Source organism: Gallinula chloropus (assembly GCF_964237585.1).
Source record: "Gallinula chloropus genome assembly, chromosome: 8".
NCBI lineage: Eukaryota > Metazoa > Chordata > Aves > Gruiformes > Rallidae > Gallinula > Gallinula chloropus.
The window spans coordinates 25,509,981-25,522,867 of record NC_140093.1 but is presented as its reverse complement, the minus strand read 5'-3'; positions in this window follow the sequence as shown (position 1 = coordinate 25,522,867).

The window sequence follows — 12,887 nt, the reverse complement described above, 5'->3', positions numbered from 1 at the left end:
CACACACTGATTTATGGTTACACTTCTTCCAACAGCCTGAGCTGTGTTTTGGTCCAGGATAGATAGCCAGAAGAAACACAAAGTCAGAATCAACCAAAGCTGAATATAAACATATGCTCACAAGTGTCCGATCAAATTTATGGTTTTCATTAAGATGTGCTTAGTTTTAAGTCTGTTTTACAGGGAAATTGCAAAGCAAACACTGAATTGTTTAAACTATTCTTATTTTCCATGACCTCTGATATCACTCCACTGCAAAATAAGGTCTGAAAATTTGTCATTTCACCACACAAGAATCTGAAAGAATTTCACCTCTTTTCCAGGTGCTATATTTAAATGCCTGTACCCCGCATAATCTTCCCAGAGGCAAAAATAGACATTCTCATTATAAATACCTATAGCGATGTTATTTGCATCTGGCTTGAATTTTTTTGTTGTTTGTTTGTTTTTTAAGTATACAGAGAAAGCATGGAAGCATAAAATTACTTCTAAGTACAGCTACATAGAATAAATCCTGTCCTGGAGGGATTTTGCAATATGTTCAAACTAGGTTTCATTCTGACTGGAAATTCTCCAAAGGAATGTTTTTCCATAGGAAAATGCTGATTCATCAAAACCAAAGCATCTAGTAAAAGGCCAACTGCAGTGGAAACCAATCTTCTACTGGAAACATGCCCAGGCTCCTGCCAGCTTGCCTGAGGCTCTGTGCTGCACAGATGGGAAACCAAATCATCCTGAAACTAAAGATAAAAGCTTGACATGGAGATAAGATCACGGGAGGTTTATTAGCTCCTGCTTCCAATGTCCTAAATTTCTAAGGTTTCTCATTCTGAGACAATTCACCTGGAGCATTGTTGGGCTGGCAGTGAAGAATACAGTTCCTGAAGGGGTAGGTAGCCACAGTCCTCAGGCAAGGAAGTCCCAGTGCTTCCTGTCCTCTTTTCCCCTGTTTTCCAGCCAGCATGACAGAGCTTGGGAGTTTTGGTTTACAGGAACACTGTAAAACCCACAAGCCTCATGCAGAGCACAAAATGTGTCATAACAGCTGCTTTGGGGAAAAAAAAACTCAAACCACCAAAAAACCCTCAAAACTGTCTAAACTTTCTTTTGCCCCTCAAAATGCTTCCACCCCTAGAAACCATTGCACTGATATACTATGCTAGTTCTATTTGGACAACCAGATCCACCCCCCTTGCCAGCTGATACTTATGTACCAGAGAGAGATCCTTTCCCCCATCTGGAGAAGATTTGGTAACTCTGTCAAGTGGGGAAATTCCATTATATGCTAAATTGATAAAGTTAATGGAAAGGCTCATTTGGGTATATCAGTGTGTAAGTACAGGTCAAAGTGCTACAACAGAATCCCAAAACTCCTATATCAGGGAGCTGCAGGTGCTCAGTCACCCCAAATTGGACCCAGGTCTTAAACTTGTCACACACAGTTCCATAACCCCAGAGGTGCAGTCAAACCCCTCAGCACCCCAGGAACATCACTCACATGGATAGAAGCAAGAACAAGACCCGTCTCAAAAAGTTACTGCCTAAAGCTTGCAGTCTGCATAATTACACCTTGGAGGATAAAGCTTGCAGGGAATGTCATGACATGCAGATGTTGTGCATGGTCTAGAGGTGGACTAGGCAGAGCTAGCCTGTGGTTGGACTCAATGACCTTAAAGGTCTCTTCCAACCCGAGTCATTCTATGAAAGCTCAGAATCTGACTGTTAATCCAGACACAACGGCAAAGGGCTTGCACTGCAGGATGAACACAGAGGTGGTACCTGTGATGCAGTCTGGCAGCCAGTACTCAGGTGAGAGCATGTCTGCTCAGCAGATAGCTGTGGACAACTTGCCTGCTGCCTCACTGGGTCTTCCAACACATAAGTACTGCTCAGGGCTGCAGACTGCTATTGGGTCATTATTCCCTGCTCCTTTAACAGCACAGAGCTGGACAATCTGCAGCATGCCTGTCTTCCCAGTTTACTCAATTTGGACAGTTATACCCAGAGCAGGAGCCAGCAACAACAGGGGAACTACGGGAGTGCCAAGTGCCTGAAGCTTCACTTCAGCAAGCCAGAGACAGTGCCAGCTCCTTCAGGAGTATATTGCTATGTGAAGCATTTTCACATTGGCAGTGGCTTCAGGTGTCTCTACAAGATGGGCACTCCACACAGCTTCTGGAAAGAGGGGTTGCCTGTTCACTAAACAAATCATGGAGCAGGCACGTGAGACTGGTGTCCCAGAATTCAAACCAGCTGCACACCGGACAGGGGAAGTTTAATCTTTCAAAGTTAAAAGAAAACTAAATTCAAATACCAGCTAAGGCTAGCAACTTCACTGGAATTTCCTACAAAAATCGCATTTTCTGGCTTTGTTTTGCAATTAGATCATGTTGAATCATTTAGCTGCACTAAGATATAATATGGGAAATTAATGGAGTTAAATATCATTAATAATCCACTGGCTTGTGTCTAAGAAAGCATCACACAAATGAGCAACTCTGAGCATGCAACTGAGGTGCAGGAAGGAAGTAATAGTCTGTTATATTTTTGAAGTTGGCCATGTGCAATACCAAACAACACATTGTTTGTCCTACCAGTCAGACCTGCAGCTTCCAGCATGGCATTCGTAATGCAATAGCTTAACTGGCAGGTCTTCCCTTTCCTTTTCATCTCTTCCTTTAAGTCAGCTTTCATGCTTGCCCTTTTCCAGGATTCTGGATGCTTGCCTTTCCCTCAAAGCCATTCTGGTTATCTCAGAGGGGCTGGGGCAAAACATTTTGGAGCTCTTAAGACACTGTGGAAACTTCAGACCCACAGGGTGACTGTTATATGGAGAATCACAGCCTGACCGTAATGAAGAGAAGGACCACTGCAATGGCATGGCAGTGGGTAGGAACCAGATGATCTTTTAAGACCCTTCTAACCCAAACCATTCTGTGAATCCCTGCAATATTAGGCCAAAAGAGATACCCCCAGAAAAGATTCATCCTCTCCACCCTAGTCACAAGGTTTCCTAATGAAAAAACCCTACACTACCTTTCATGGGAGTTTCTTGCCCCTGATTTCTGCTAGGGACACTACCCAGCACAAATGCTGGGATAGGGAAGGGACAGCAGAATCTAATAAAACCCTAGGATTTCCACTGCTCTCTTCTAAACTTGTCTTATATCAGAAAGTTTGCCCTTTGGAGAATTAATTCTTGGAACAGCTCGTTCTAGAGCACACAGGGGAGAGGATGTTCTGACCCTTGTCCTGAAAACACATCAGCCTGGCTTGGTGCAGCTCAAGCAGCAGCTCTAGCAGCGCTGCTGGTAAACAGTTACCACAACATAATCAAACCCAACGTCCTTGGAGAAGAAATCACTGTGGGGTGGGGATGTATCAAAGGAACGTTCAATCCAGCAGAGACACTAAACTCTAGAAAGAGAATTTTTTTTTCTAAACTTAATTTTGTTAAAGGCACCTGAAGCAGAAACATGCAAATCGAGGTACTTGGCAGAGATGTTACTTGTGATTTACTTCAATCAAAAATCCATCCATTAGAAAACAGAAAGCCAAACGCAGCTGCACAGTAACCTTAAGTAAACTAGAAACAAATTGACTGGCAATTAAGGCCAAAGTATTCTACATGACTCACAGGCAGCAATCCAGAAGAACATGATCATCACAAAGTTTCAATATTAAATGAAGTTCCCTCTAATCCCACAAGTCCCATGTGCTAACGCTTCCTTTGCTTGTTCAGCTAGGTTGTCCAGGGTGGGATAGAGTGGAGCTCAGTTTTACCAGTTACATACTGGCAACAGCCAAGAACAGTCTAGCTGTTCTTCAAGGCATACACAAACTTGAAAGTGGCATAAAAATGAGACACCCATAGTTTATGAACCTGACTCTCAAGAATAAAATTTGAAAATAGGTAGTCTAGTGTGTAAGAGTTTACTAAAGGAATGGAAAGCTTGTGCAAAAAGTAACAGACAAGAAAGGAATTTGATCAGGAAATAAAACTATTGTAGTCATCTATTAGAGGATCCTTTCTATCTTCCTTTGAAGACACTCAGATGATCCTGCCATTTGAGACAGGGAGCTAATTAGGTGCTACTACAACTATGTCTTCTATGCATAGATGCAGCGACATTCCCCTGACCTGAGGGCAGCAGAAGGCCAGAAAGCCACACAGTCTTGTGAATTTGTGCAGGGCGTTATGGGACAGAGTTGCAGATCTCTCAAAGCTTCAGAGTATCTTTCTGTTGAGTACAGGATACACTGATGTTTTGAGATGTCTCCATAATCACCTTCCTCTCTAATTCTTTATTAGAGCCTCTTCCATTCTTCCAAGGTTCATTTGCTTATGCTCAAATCAGGTGCTGTGGGACTAGGACCTTGCCAGAGAGGTTGCTGCCTCTCACACCATCACCCTGACGTTTCACTGTGGCCATTACAAGCCTCTGCTGAGCAGCACCTGCATACCAGTTCAGGGGAACAGCCCAGCATTAAACATCTGCTGGATCAATATCTTAGATGAACTGCTAAGTGTAAATGGTGTGGTTGCCTCATCTTGGGAAAACTAGAGAGCGCTGGAATGATGTTCATGTTGTGATGGAAAGTTCTTTGGCTGACTTTGTGGGGGGTGGTTTCCATCCCTTTGTGGAGCTGTGGTTTATTTTGTTTCTTGTTTTGTTTCTTGATATCTTGCCAGCGTCCTCTGGGACAGATTACTCCTCAGCATTTTCTGAATCGCTGTCAGTATGGTCCGATGCTTCCTCCTCTCAGCTCTCATACACGCAGTGACTCAGCCCTGGCTCTCACTTTCCCTTTGCTGAACTTTGTGACAATTTTTTCAGCTGCATTGCTATGTGGCCAAAAAGAAGTATGTATATGCTGTGCCAAAAAAGAATTTCAAACAACAGAAAGAAAAAGCAAGAAAGCTATTTGTTTGCTTTGTATTAGGAGATCTCTGCATTTTGTATCTCACAACGATACGTGTAGGGGCACTGGCATTTACCTGGGACTGGTGTGACACATCCAACGCTCAACTGTTGCTAGGCCCACAGAAACATTTAGCTGATAAAGTTGTGTGTCATGCCCTCATTTCATAGGCCTCATGTCACATTATCATAAGAGGGCACTAACAAGGCACGTTTGAGACTTGGAAAAGTTAAGTGATGGAATGAGCTGCAGAGACAGAGCCATGGATGTACAAATGGGCTAAGAACCAAGTCTCTTAATCACAGGCCTAGAATTGGTTGCAAGCAAATTAACCCATTATTGCTACTAAAGACAAGGAGGATAGAATTAATCACTGGAACTTCATAGAGAAAGACCACAGGGAGCCGGCTGGTGACGTCCCCAACCAACAAAAGAGTATAGGACAGCTGGAGAAATTGGCAGCCACTCCAATTGCTTTTGAATGGCTAGACATGGATAATAAAGTCCTTGTTCAGATAAGCTTGATCCTTCTTTCCCAATTCAATTCAAATTAAAAACACAGAAGGAAGGAAAACCCTTCGCTACCAAGGAATGATGTATGGTACCTCAAGGGGCAGGGAAAGCAACACAGGTACTGTGATAAGGAAGCCCTTAATTCACACCACCCCAAATCAATGAAAAGTCACCATTAACAAACCCCACACCTCTATACTGCAACATGCCACTGCATAGTTATTAAAAGCTTGATGCACCAGTGTTTCCTAACTTACAGGATAATTAATTCCTCTGTGAGGGGGTCTGAGGCACAATTAATTTCCCAGCTGAAGTCTTAACTCTCACTGAAATAGTATGAACTTATTCTAAGTTTCAAATTTAGGGAAAAAATTTATAAATTAAGTAGAAGGATTTGATAAGCTGTGCATGTGTTCTCCCTCCCCTCTCTCAGATCAGTTTTGTTAGAGAGTTTTATTCCTGTTGCTGAGTTGCAATAACTTGCATTGATCTCTCAGGCAAAGCTCTGGCTCTATTGATTTTGTGAACACTCACAAACGCAGAGACCAAACCTTGTTTGGCAAAACAAAAATGGAGGATTTTCATTTATTTAAAGAGTTAAACTGGTTGCTGCTGTCCAAGTGATACACAAACCCATAATACCTTTGCGGTATTATTTTAGACTCATCTCTCTCAAAGCTTCACCAGTATTCAGATTCCTAATTCAATGAAGACTTGTTGTTAACAACTCCTCCTATCAGCATCTTTTCTAGGTCAGTGTCAGCCTTTCACAGACATCTTCCCCGAGAGGGAAGCGTGGTTGCTGTGGCCTTTCCTTAGGATCCCGCTTATATAACAGCGCCATCGCGGCGATGACGCAAGCCTCTCGCGTTCCCGGCCACAGCAGGACAGTGTGTGAAATGTGCACCCTCCAGGAAATCATGGCTCCAGTTAGGATAATGCTCCACTTGGGATCGCGATCTGGAGATGGGCCTGAGCTGAAACAGCAGGCAGATGCAGGCAGTATCTGAAGATCACACTCGTTTGTACGTACACAGAATTGCCAGGGTTACTAACCAGGTTTTTCTTCTACCTCCAAAACCATCTGCTGAATCCTTTTCTGTGCCATGGTTTAGGTGGCTCAGCCTTGAAAAGAACTTCTCCATTTACACAAATTTGCTTATCCTTCAGGTTGGCTGTGGAGAAGGGCTAGAAATGTCTCTGGTCCATTATTTCACTGCCAAATTGTTTAGGATCCAGTAAACACAGATTCTGTTCCTGCCTTCTGGCATGCAAAAAAAAAAAAAGTCACATTGTTTTCCTCCTTGTTAATTTTCTTTAAACAGGGACAATCCCCCCCCCCCCCCCCCCCCCCATTCTAGAAGCTAACAGACAAGCTCACATCGTATTTACTGTGGCTAAATGGTATGTCTTGTTGCCTTCATATAAACATAGATAGTCTCAAGTGGAACAGAAAAAAGAGGTTCAAGAAACCATGATGTTTATACCCAAAATGCTTTTAGTAAAGTACCTTGATTTTGATAAACAGAGTAGTTTCAATAAACTCCAACATTATATAGAGACTTTCATTTCCTGATTTTTGTTTTTAATTGTGACCTAGAGCACTCGATGCAGTCATATTCTGGTTTAATAGAGAGACCAAATTTAAGTGAAATACATTTGTGGTTGTTGAGCTAGGGATGGACTCATCCACATCAGGCAGGATTCTCTAAACCTTGTCTGATTTTAGGAGTTATTTAAGAATAAATGGTTGTGAGACTCCTAAAACCCTGGTTACCATAGGCAGGAGCCAAGCAGGTCAGCAGGTACATGTGGGACCACAGGGGTCAGGTGAGGTGGCCAACTCCACCCTGCCCTTGCCAGTCCTGAGCTAATGGGTGGGGAAAGGTGACAGTGAATAGTGGAATGGGGTAATTATGCAGGCTGCACGAAGAGAGATGTTTGCAGTGTGACACCAGGGACACAGAAATGACACTTCACATTCTGTGTGGGAACTTCTTGCCTTCACATAAAGGATTGGTTCTGGCTCCCAGGTTACCTGTTAGGAGCACGTGGGGTTACCAGTAGCTGCAGTTTTGAGGAGGTGGATTGTATTGGCTTTTTTAAAAATGTCTTTACCATTTCTTTCAGATGACATGAAGGGAAAGCAGAACAAGAGGGAAACTACAGAGATGTTAGACCAAGTACAAAGTGTATGTAACAAGTTAGAAAATCAAATCCACTAAAAAAAGTACAATTCACTATTTCAGATAAATAAACCAATAAGGAACATGAAGACAGACCTATTGTTCTTCTAGGGTACATGGGGAGCAACTCTGATGACTTTTTACTGAGCAAAGGGGAGCTTTTTGCAATACAGCCTTGCGTGGTGGGCTGTTTCTATCCTACTCTACAGATTTCTGTAAGAAGTCAGTGCAGCTGTCATGGGCACAGCAGAGTGCACAACAGAGAGCAGAACCTGCCCTGACTGGTCTTGCTGTCCTGTTCACTAGCTTTACACTACACTGCAGAAGTGACACAGAGCCTTAAAGACTTCCACGTAGGCAATGCACAGACAGCACATGGTTCTGCTTTGTAATGGGGCAGCTCCAATGTTTGCACAGGTATATTTGAATCTGCCCTGCTTACTCACAGGTATTGAGTTTTGAACACAATTCCTCTCATGTGCAAGCCAAGAGACTATTTCCAGTGGTCTACAACCTACTGATACTCTCTTCTGGTTCTGAAGGTGAGTTTTAAAAGCTAGGTGGTATAGAGAACATGCAAGTGGTTGATTTTCCCAGCCCTTGTTAGCTTGCAAGAGGAAACAGAATGCATCCAAGAGAGCCTTCTCTCAGAGGTCTGTATGGTTATAGAGTGAGGTACTGGCTCCAGGTGATCCAGAGTGGCACCTTCCCATCTAATTCTTATTAAAACTAATGGGAAGGATTGCATGGCCACAGAAACAGCCAAAGGCATTTTGTGTTTGTTTACAAAAGCCTTCCTCTGATTTCCCTCTTACCATCTCCTCCTCCATACCATGATTACAGAGCTCCCCACTAAAGGGTCTTACGTAAAAATATGTTCTGAAGACCATAACCTGCCATAAATTTGCCTATGCTGAGTGACTTTGATGACTGAAAAAGCCAGGAAAGATGGAATAAATCACTGCCATGACTCACTATCCTCTGTTACTAACAAAGAGCCAGAGATTTTTTTCTTTGTTGGGTAGCTAACATGAGAACTGGTAATCAAGTTGCAGTGGCCCTTGAAGCCCTCTCTAGATATACTGGGCCCCACTGTAACGAGCATGGTCATTAGGGAAGGCTACAGAAACCACAGTGAGAAACTCTTCTGGAAAGTTCAAGTTACAGCAAATATGGGAGCCCAGGGAACTCTTCCTACATTATCAAAGTTGTAATTTAATGTTCAGACTGAATTCATCACACTGTGCATTGGGGAGACAATGTGGTCTGGAGGTTACAGAAGAGGGCTGGGAACCACAAGTATCCTCTTGGGATCCTACCCAAAATGAGCTGCTCACTGTGTGACTTGAAGGAAGTCACTTAATCTGATTTCTGTATGCCTTAGTCAATTTAAATATGAAACTGGATAGAAAGCAGGACAGAGCTAAAGTTTCCTGGTACTGCAGTCAGACCTTATCTATGCAAAGTAAGTCACTTTGACACAATTCCTTAGGGAAGGGAATATCAGAGAAGGGGACTCAAATGGGTCAGTTTCTTAACCCAAGGCCCCAACCCAGGCAAAAAAGCAGCAGTGTTTTCAAATATTGAAGAATTGTATATGAATAGTATAGGAAACACTACGCTGCTTGCAGCACCTGCAGAGAGTGGCTTTCTTGAGAGAGGAAAAAAAGTCTCAGAAGTCTCCATGGCATCACATCACCCATTCATTAAAAAGATATCAGAGTGATCATGTACACATTTGGAGACTTTGCAGTATCCACTTTGAGAGCAGCAGAGAACAAAGCTGCAAGTAGATGTGCAGCTCCACTGATGTGTGGACATGAGCAGAGCTGTCCTCTGGGGCTCTATGCCCAGACAGTACCCAACGCCACTTTGCTCCGGATCTTTTTACACTACTTCCAATTTGGATCATCAGCATTGCCTTACTGTAGATGCAATCAGATTACTAGAGGTCCACTTTATCACACTCAGGGCTTTCTGGAAGCAGGTAACCTGTTTCAGCTCTGAACATCAAAGTTCAAGAAAGAAGTTGTCTCCCCTCAGGACAGAGGGAAAGAGAACTGTTTGAACTTAAAGCAAGCAAAGCAACCAACCCCAGCCACCCACAAAATGCCCTACATACTGAAGCTTCCACATCTCAAAATATTTTTCAAGTTAAGGGTTTTGGGCTGGGAAACTACTGTCGAGGGACACATGGAACTGTCACTCCAAATACAAACTCAAGGAGTGGAGTCAAGCAGAGGAACTTAGTCCAGGTCTCCATTTTGTGCAGGAAGCATTCCAAACACAGAGTATACCAACAGGTCCTCATCAGACATTTTAGCCCCTGGAGTTTTACTTATGCTATATTCTACCCCCACTCTCTTTTTCATGAGTACAGGTTCCTCAGCAGAGTAACCTGCACCTGCCTGTGACCAGAAACTCGCAGCAAAACTGTGCTGGCTGGCAGGGCAATGCTCACTTTGGAAGGTGTGCAGGAGATCAGGCATCATCCAAGGAAATGTCATCCAAATCAAGAATCCTGGACAGAGCTTGAAACACACCAAATCATTCAGCTGATCCAGCCCAACATTCTCCAAGAGCTGCAGCAGGATCCAAAAAAAATTAACTGACTATACAGTGAGCCAAAGAAAAGAAATCCTTCACTACAGCACGATTTTCCCCTCTCAGTTTTAAATGTAACATATTGTCACCTAAAAAAAGCATATCTTCTAATTGCATTTTTATTTTCCCCTACGTTGTTTTAATTTCCTTAAAGAGTACTTTTTAATATTTCCTTTAAAAGTCCTGTCAAATGAATACGGTGGGAAAACATTCTGCAGTAAGTATGCGTTCTCCCTCCGCTCACAAATGGCTTATAAAATTCAACATTAACATTTTGGCAATCAGAACTATTTACATAGGAGACAGATGACTAGGCATGGGAAAGCAGCCTTTTGTTCACATCAAAGGGCTACATACAAATTCTCACATGGTACGTATACTCAGTTTTATTTACAGGCAAGGAAGATTGAGCAACTTGATACAAGCAGAAATGGCAAGAAGCACAGTAGGTTGAAAGGGGGAGAATGCAGCAGTGATTGCACAGAGTAAGGAAAAGTTGTCTTATTGCATCATAGAGGAAAGTGTTGGCTCAGAGTTAACTTGGGGACATGAAAGCACAGCTCCTGCCCTCTCGGCTCTGTAAAAGTCCTGGAGCATAAAGGAAGTTGCTGAGTGACATTTCTAATTTCAACTACCTCAGAAATAGGTCCCCCACCATACTACTGAGTGTTTCAGAAGAAAACAAAAGTCACAAAACAAGTAAACCAAGTGTTAAAACAAAGGCCTTCAGATTCCTTAAGAGCAGTAAGCTAAAGAGCTGAAACAGGAGACAGGCCACAGCTAGCTCCAGTAACTGCCTCCTCAATCACCTCTCTCATCATAAAAAGCTGGTTTAACTCAACAAACCAGGGCTTAGAAGCTCACTTTTAAAGGTTTTGAAAGAGGAATCTCAACATGGCATTTTGTGTTTAAGAACCCCACTCTGCAGCAGCTCCAAACTAGCTCAACGGCAACAGGAATTTTTACCTATTATTTTACCAACTACAGACCAACTTTTCAAAATAAGATTTTAAATAACCTGTGGCTTTAAATTCCACCTAGAAAACATGGCAATATTGTTTCAGATAGCTTGACCTTCTCTGATCAGGGATGGGCGATGTGTGGATGGGAGGAGCACTTCTAAAGCTAAGCATGCATTTAGAAGTAATTCATACAAGTTGTTTACCAACGGAAGAGACGTGTTTACTGTACAGTCAATACTACTTGATCTTCTTAGAGGAAAACAGCTTGTAAGGAAGGAGATTAAATGACTCATTAGAAGTTGCAATATGAATTTTTTTTTTCTTCTATTCCCAGGGAATTAAAATTTCTCTTATTGTCTAACTGATACACAAAGTTCTGGATGTGCAGGCTTCTTTCTTTGTTGGATGTGGGGTTTTTTAAATACAGGCTGCTGATCTGGAAAGTGAACATTTTATCTTTACTGCATAGATACACATATCTGGAAAAAGTCAAACAGTACCTCAATTTCTGATAAAGAAAACCCTCAAAAGTAGAGCTTTTTTTCCAGGTATCAGTTGCAGTAACAAGGTACAACTACTGCTATAGAATCTCTGTTATCAGCTAGAAGATGCTGCTTTGAAGGCAGGTCACTTATTTGCAGAACAGTTTTGACTGGAAAAATGTTTGGAGAAGGTGAAATGCTGAACTTGCTTTTTTTTTCATGTTGGCAATGGCTGGAAGTTCAGGGATTAGCTAGACCTTTCTGCCACCTTATAAGGGACCCAAGTTTAACTTTTTCAGCCAGGGGAATCAACTTCCAAAAATGTTTCCCAAACATTATGAAGATTTTACAGCTCCTTCAGCCCTTCCCATAGGAGCACATTGCTGTGTACAAAATATTTTGAAAATGCAAAAAGCATGGGTCTCTTGGTGGTCAGGGAGGTGTGATGGGCTATTTCATCTCAATTCCTTCAGAAAAGTCATAAACTGAAGTTGGGTGGTTTGGACAAAAAGGGGTAAAAGCTCCTTTAAAAAACTTCACAATTTTCTTTAGTCCTTATGTCAGAAATATCTTCATTTGAGGCCTTTAATTCGAAACAGATTTTAATTATCACTTTGGCAAATAAAAATCAAGATGTTTTAAATCTAATTTTATCTGTATAAGAATTCCTGCAGTTTTCAGCTGGAAGAGAAACCTCAAGGGACACAGCCAGGACTGGTGACCCAGGCTAGCCAAAGGAGTATTCCATACCACAGGATATCATACTCACTTTATAAAGGGGGTTGGGCTGGGGGGAGGCATTGCTGCTCAGGGACAGGCTGGACATCAGCTGCTGGGGTGAGAAAAATGCATTGTGCAACTTTATATACCCTTTTATTGGTATTTTTCCTTTGCTGTCCTAGTGAACTGTGTTTATCCCAGCCCACAAGTTGTACCTGAGTACCCTCCCCATCCCAACAGCAGGAAGAGTGAGCAAGAAGCCCAAGAGAAAGAAAGAATTTTCTTCACTCTTTGAAGATTGCCCTGCTACTGGGACAACCTAGAAGGACATTAAACAAAATTCCTAGACCTCAGCACTGGTTCTGCATGATTGTGAGGTTTCCTGTAAAACTACAGAAAAGGTTAAATTTGTTGCTCCCTCTCTTTGCTTGGCCCACATGGTCAATACTTCCATAACCAGGATTTGAATACTCTGGGCCATTGCAAGTCTGGGTCAG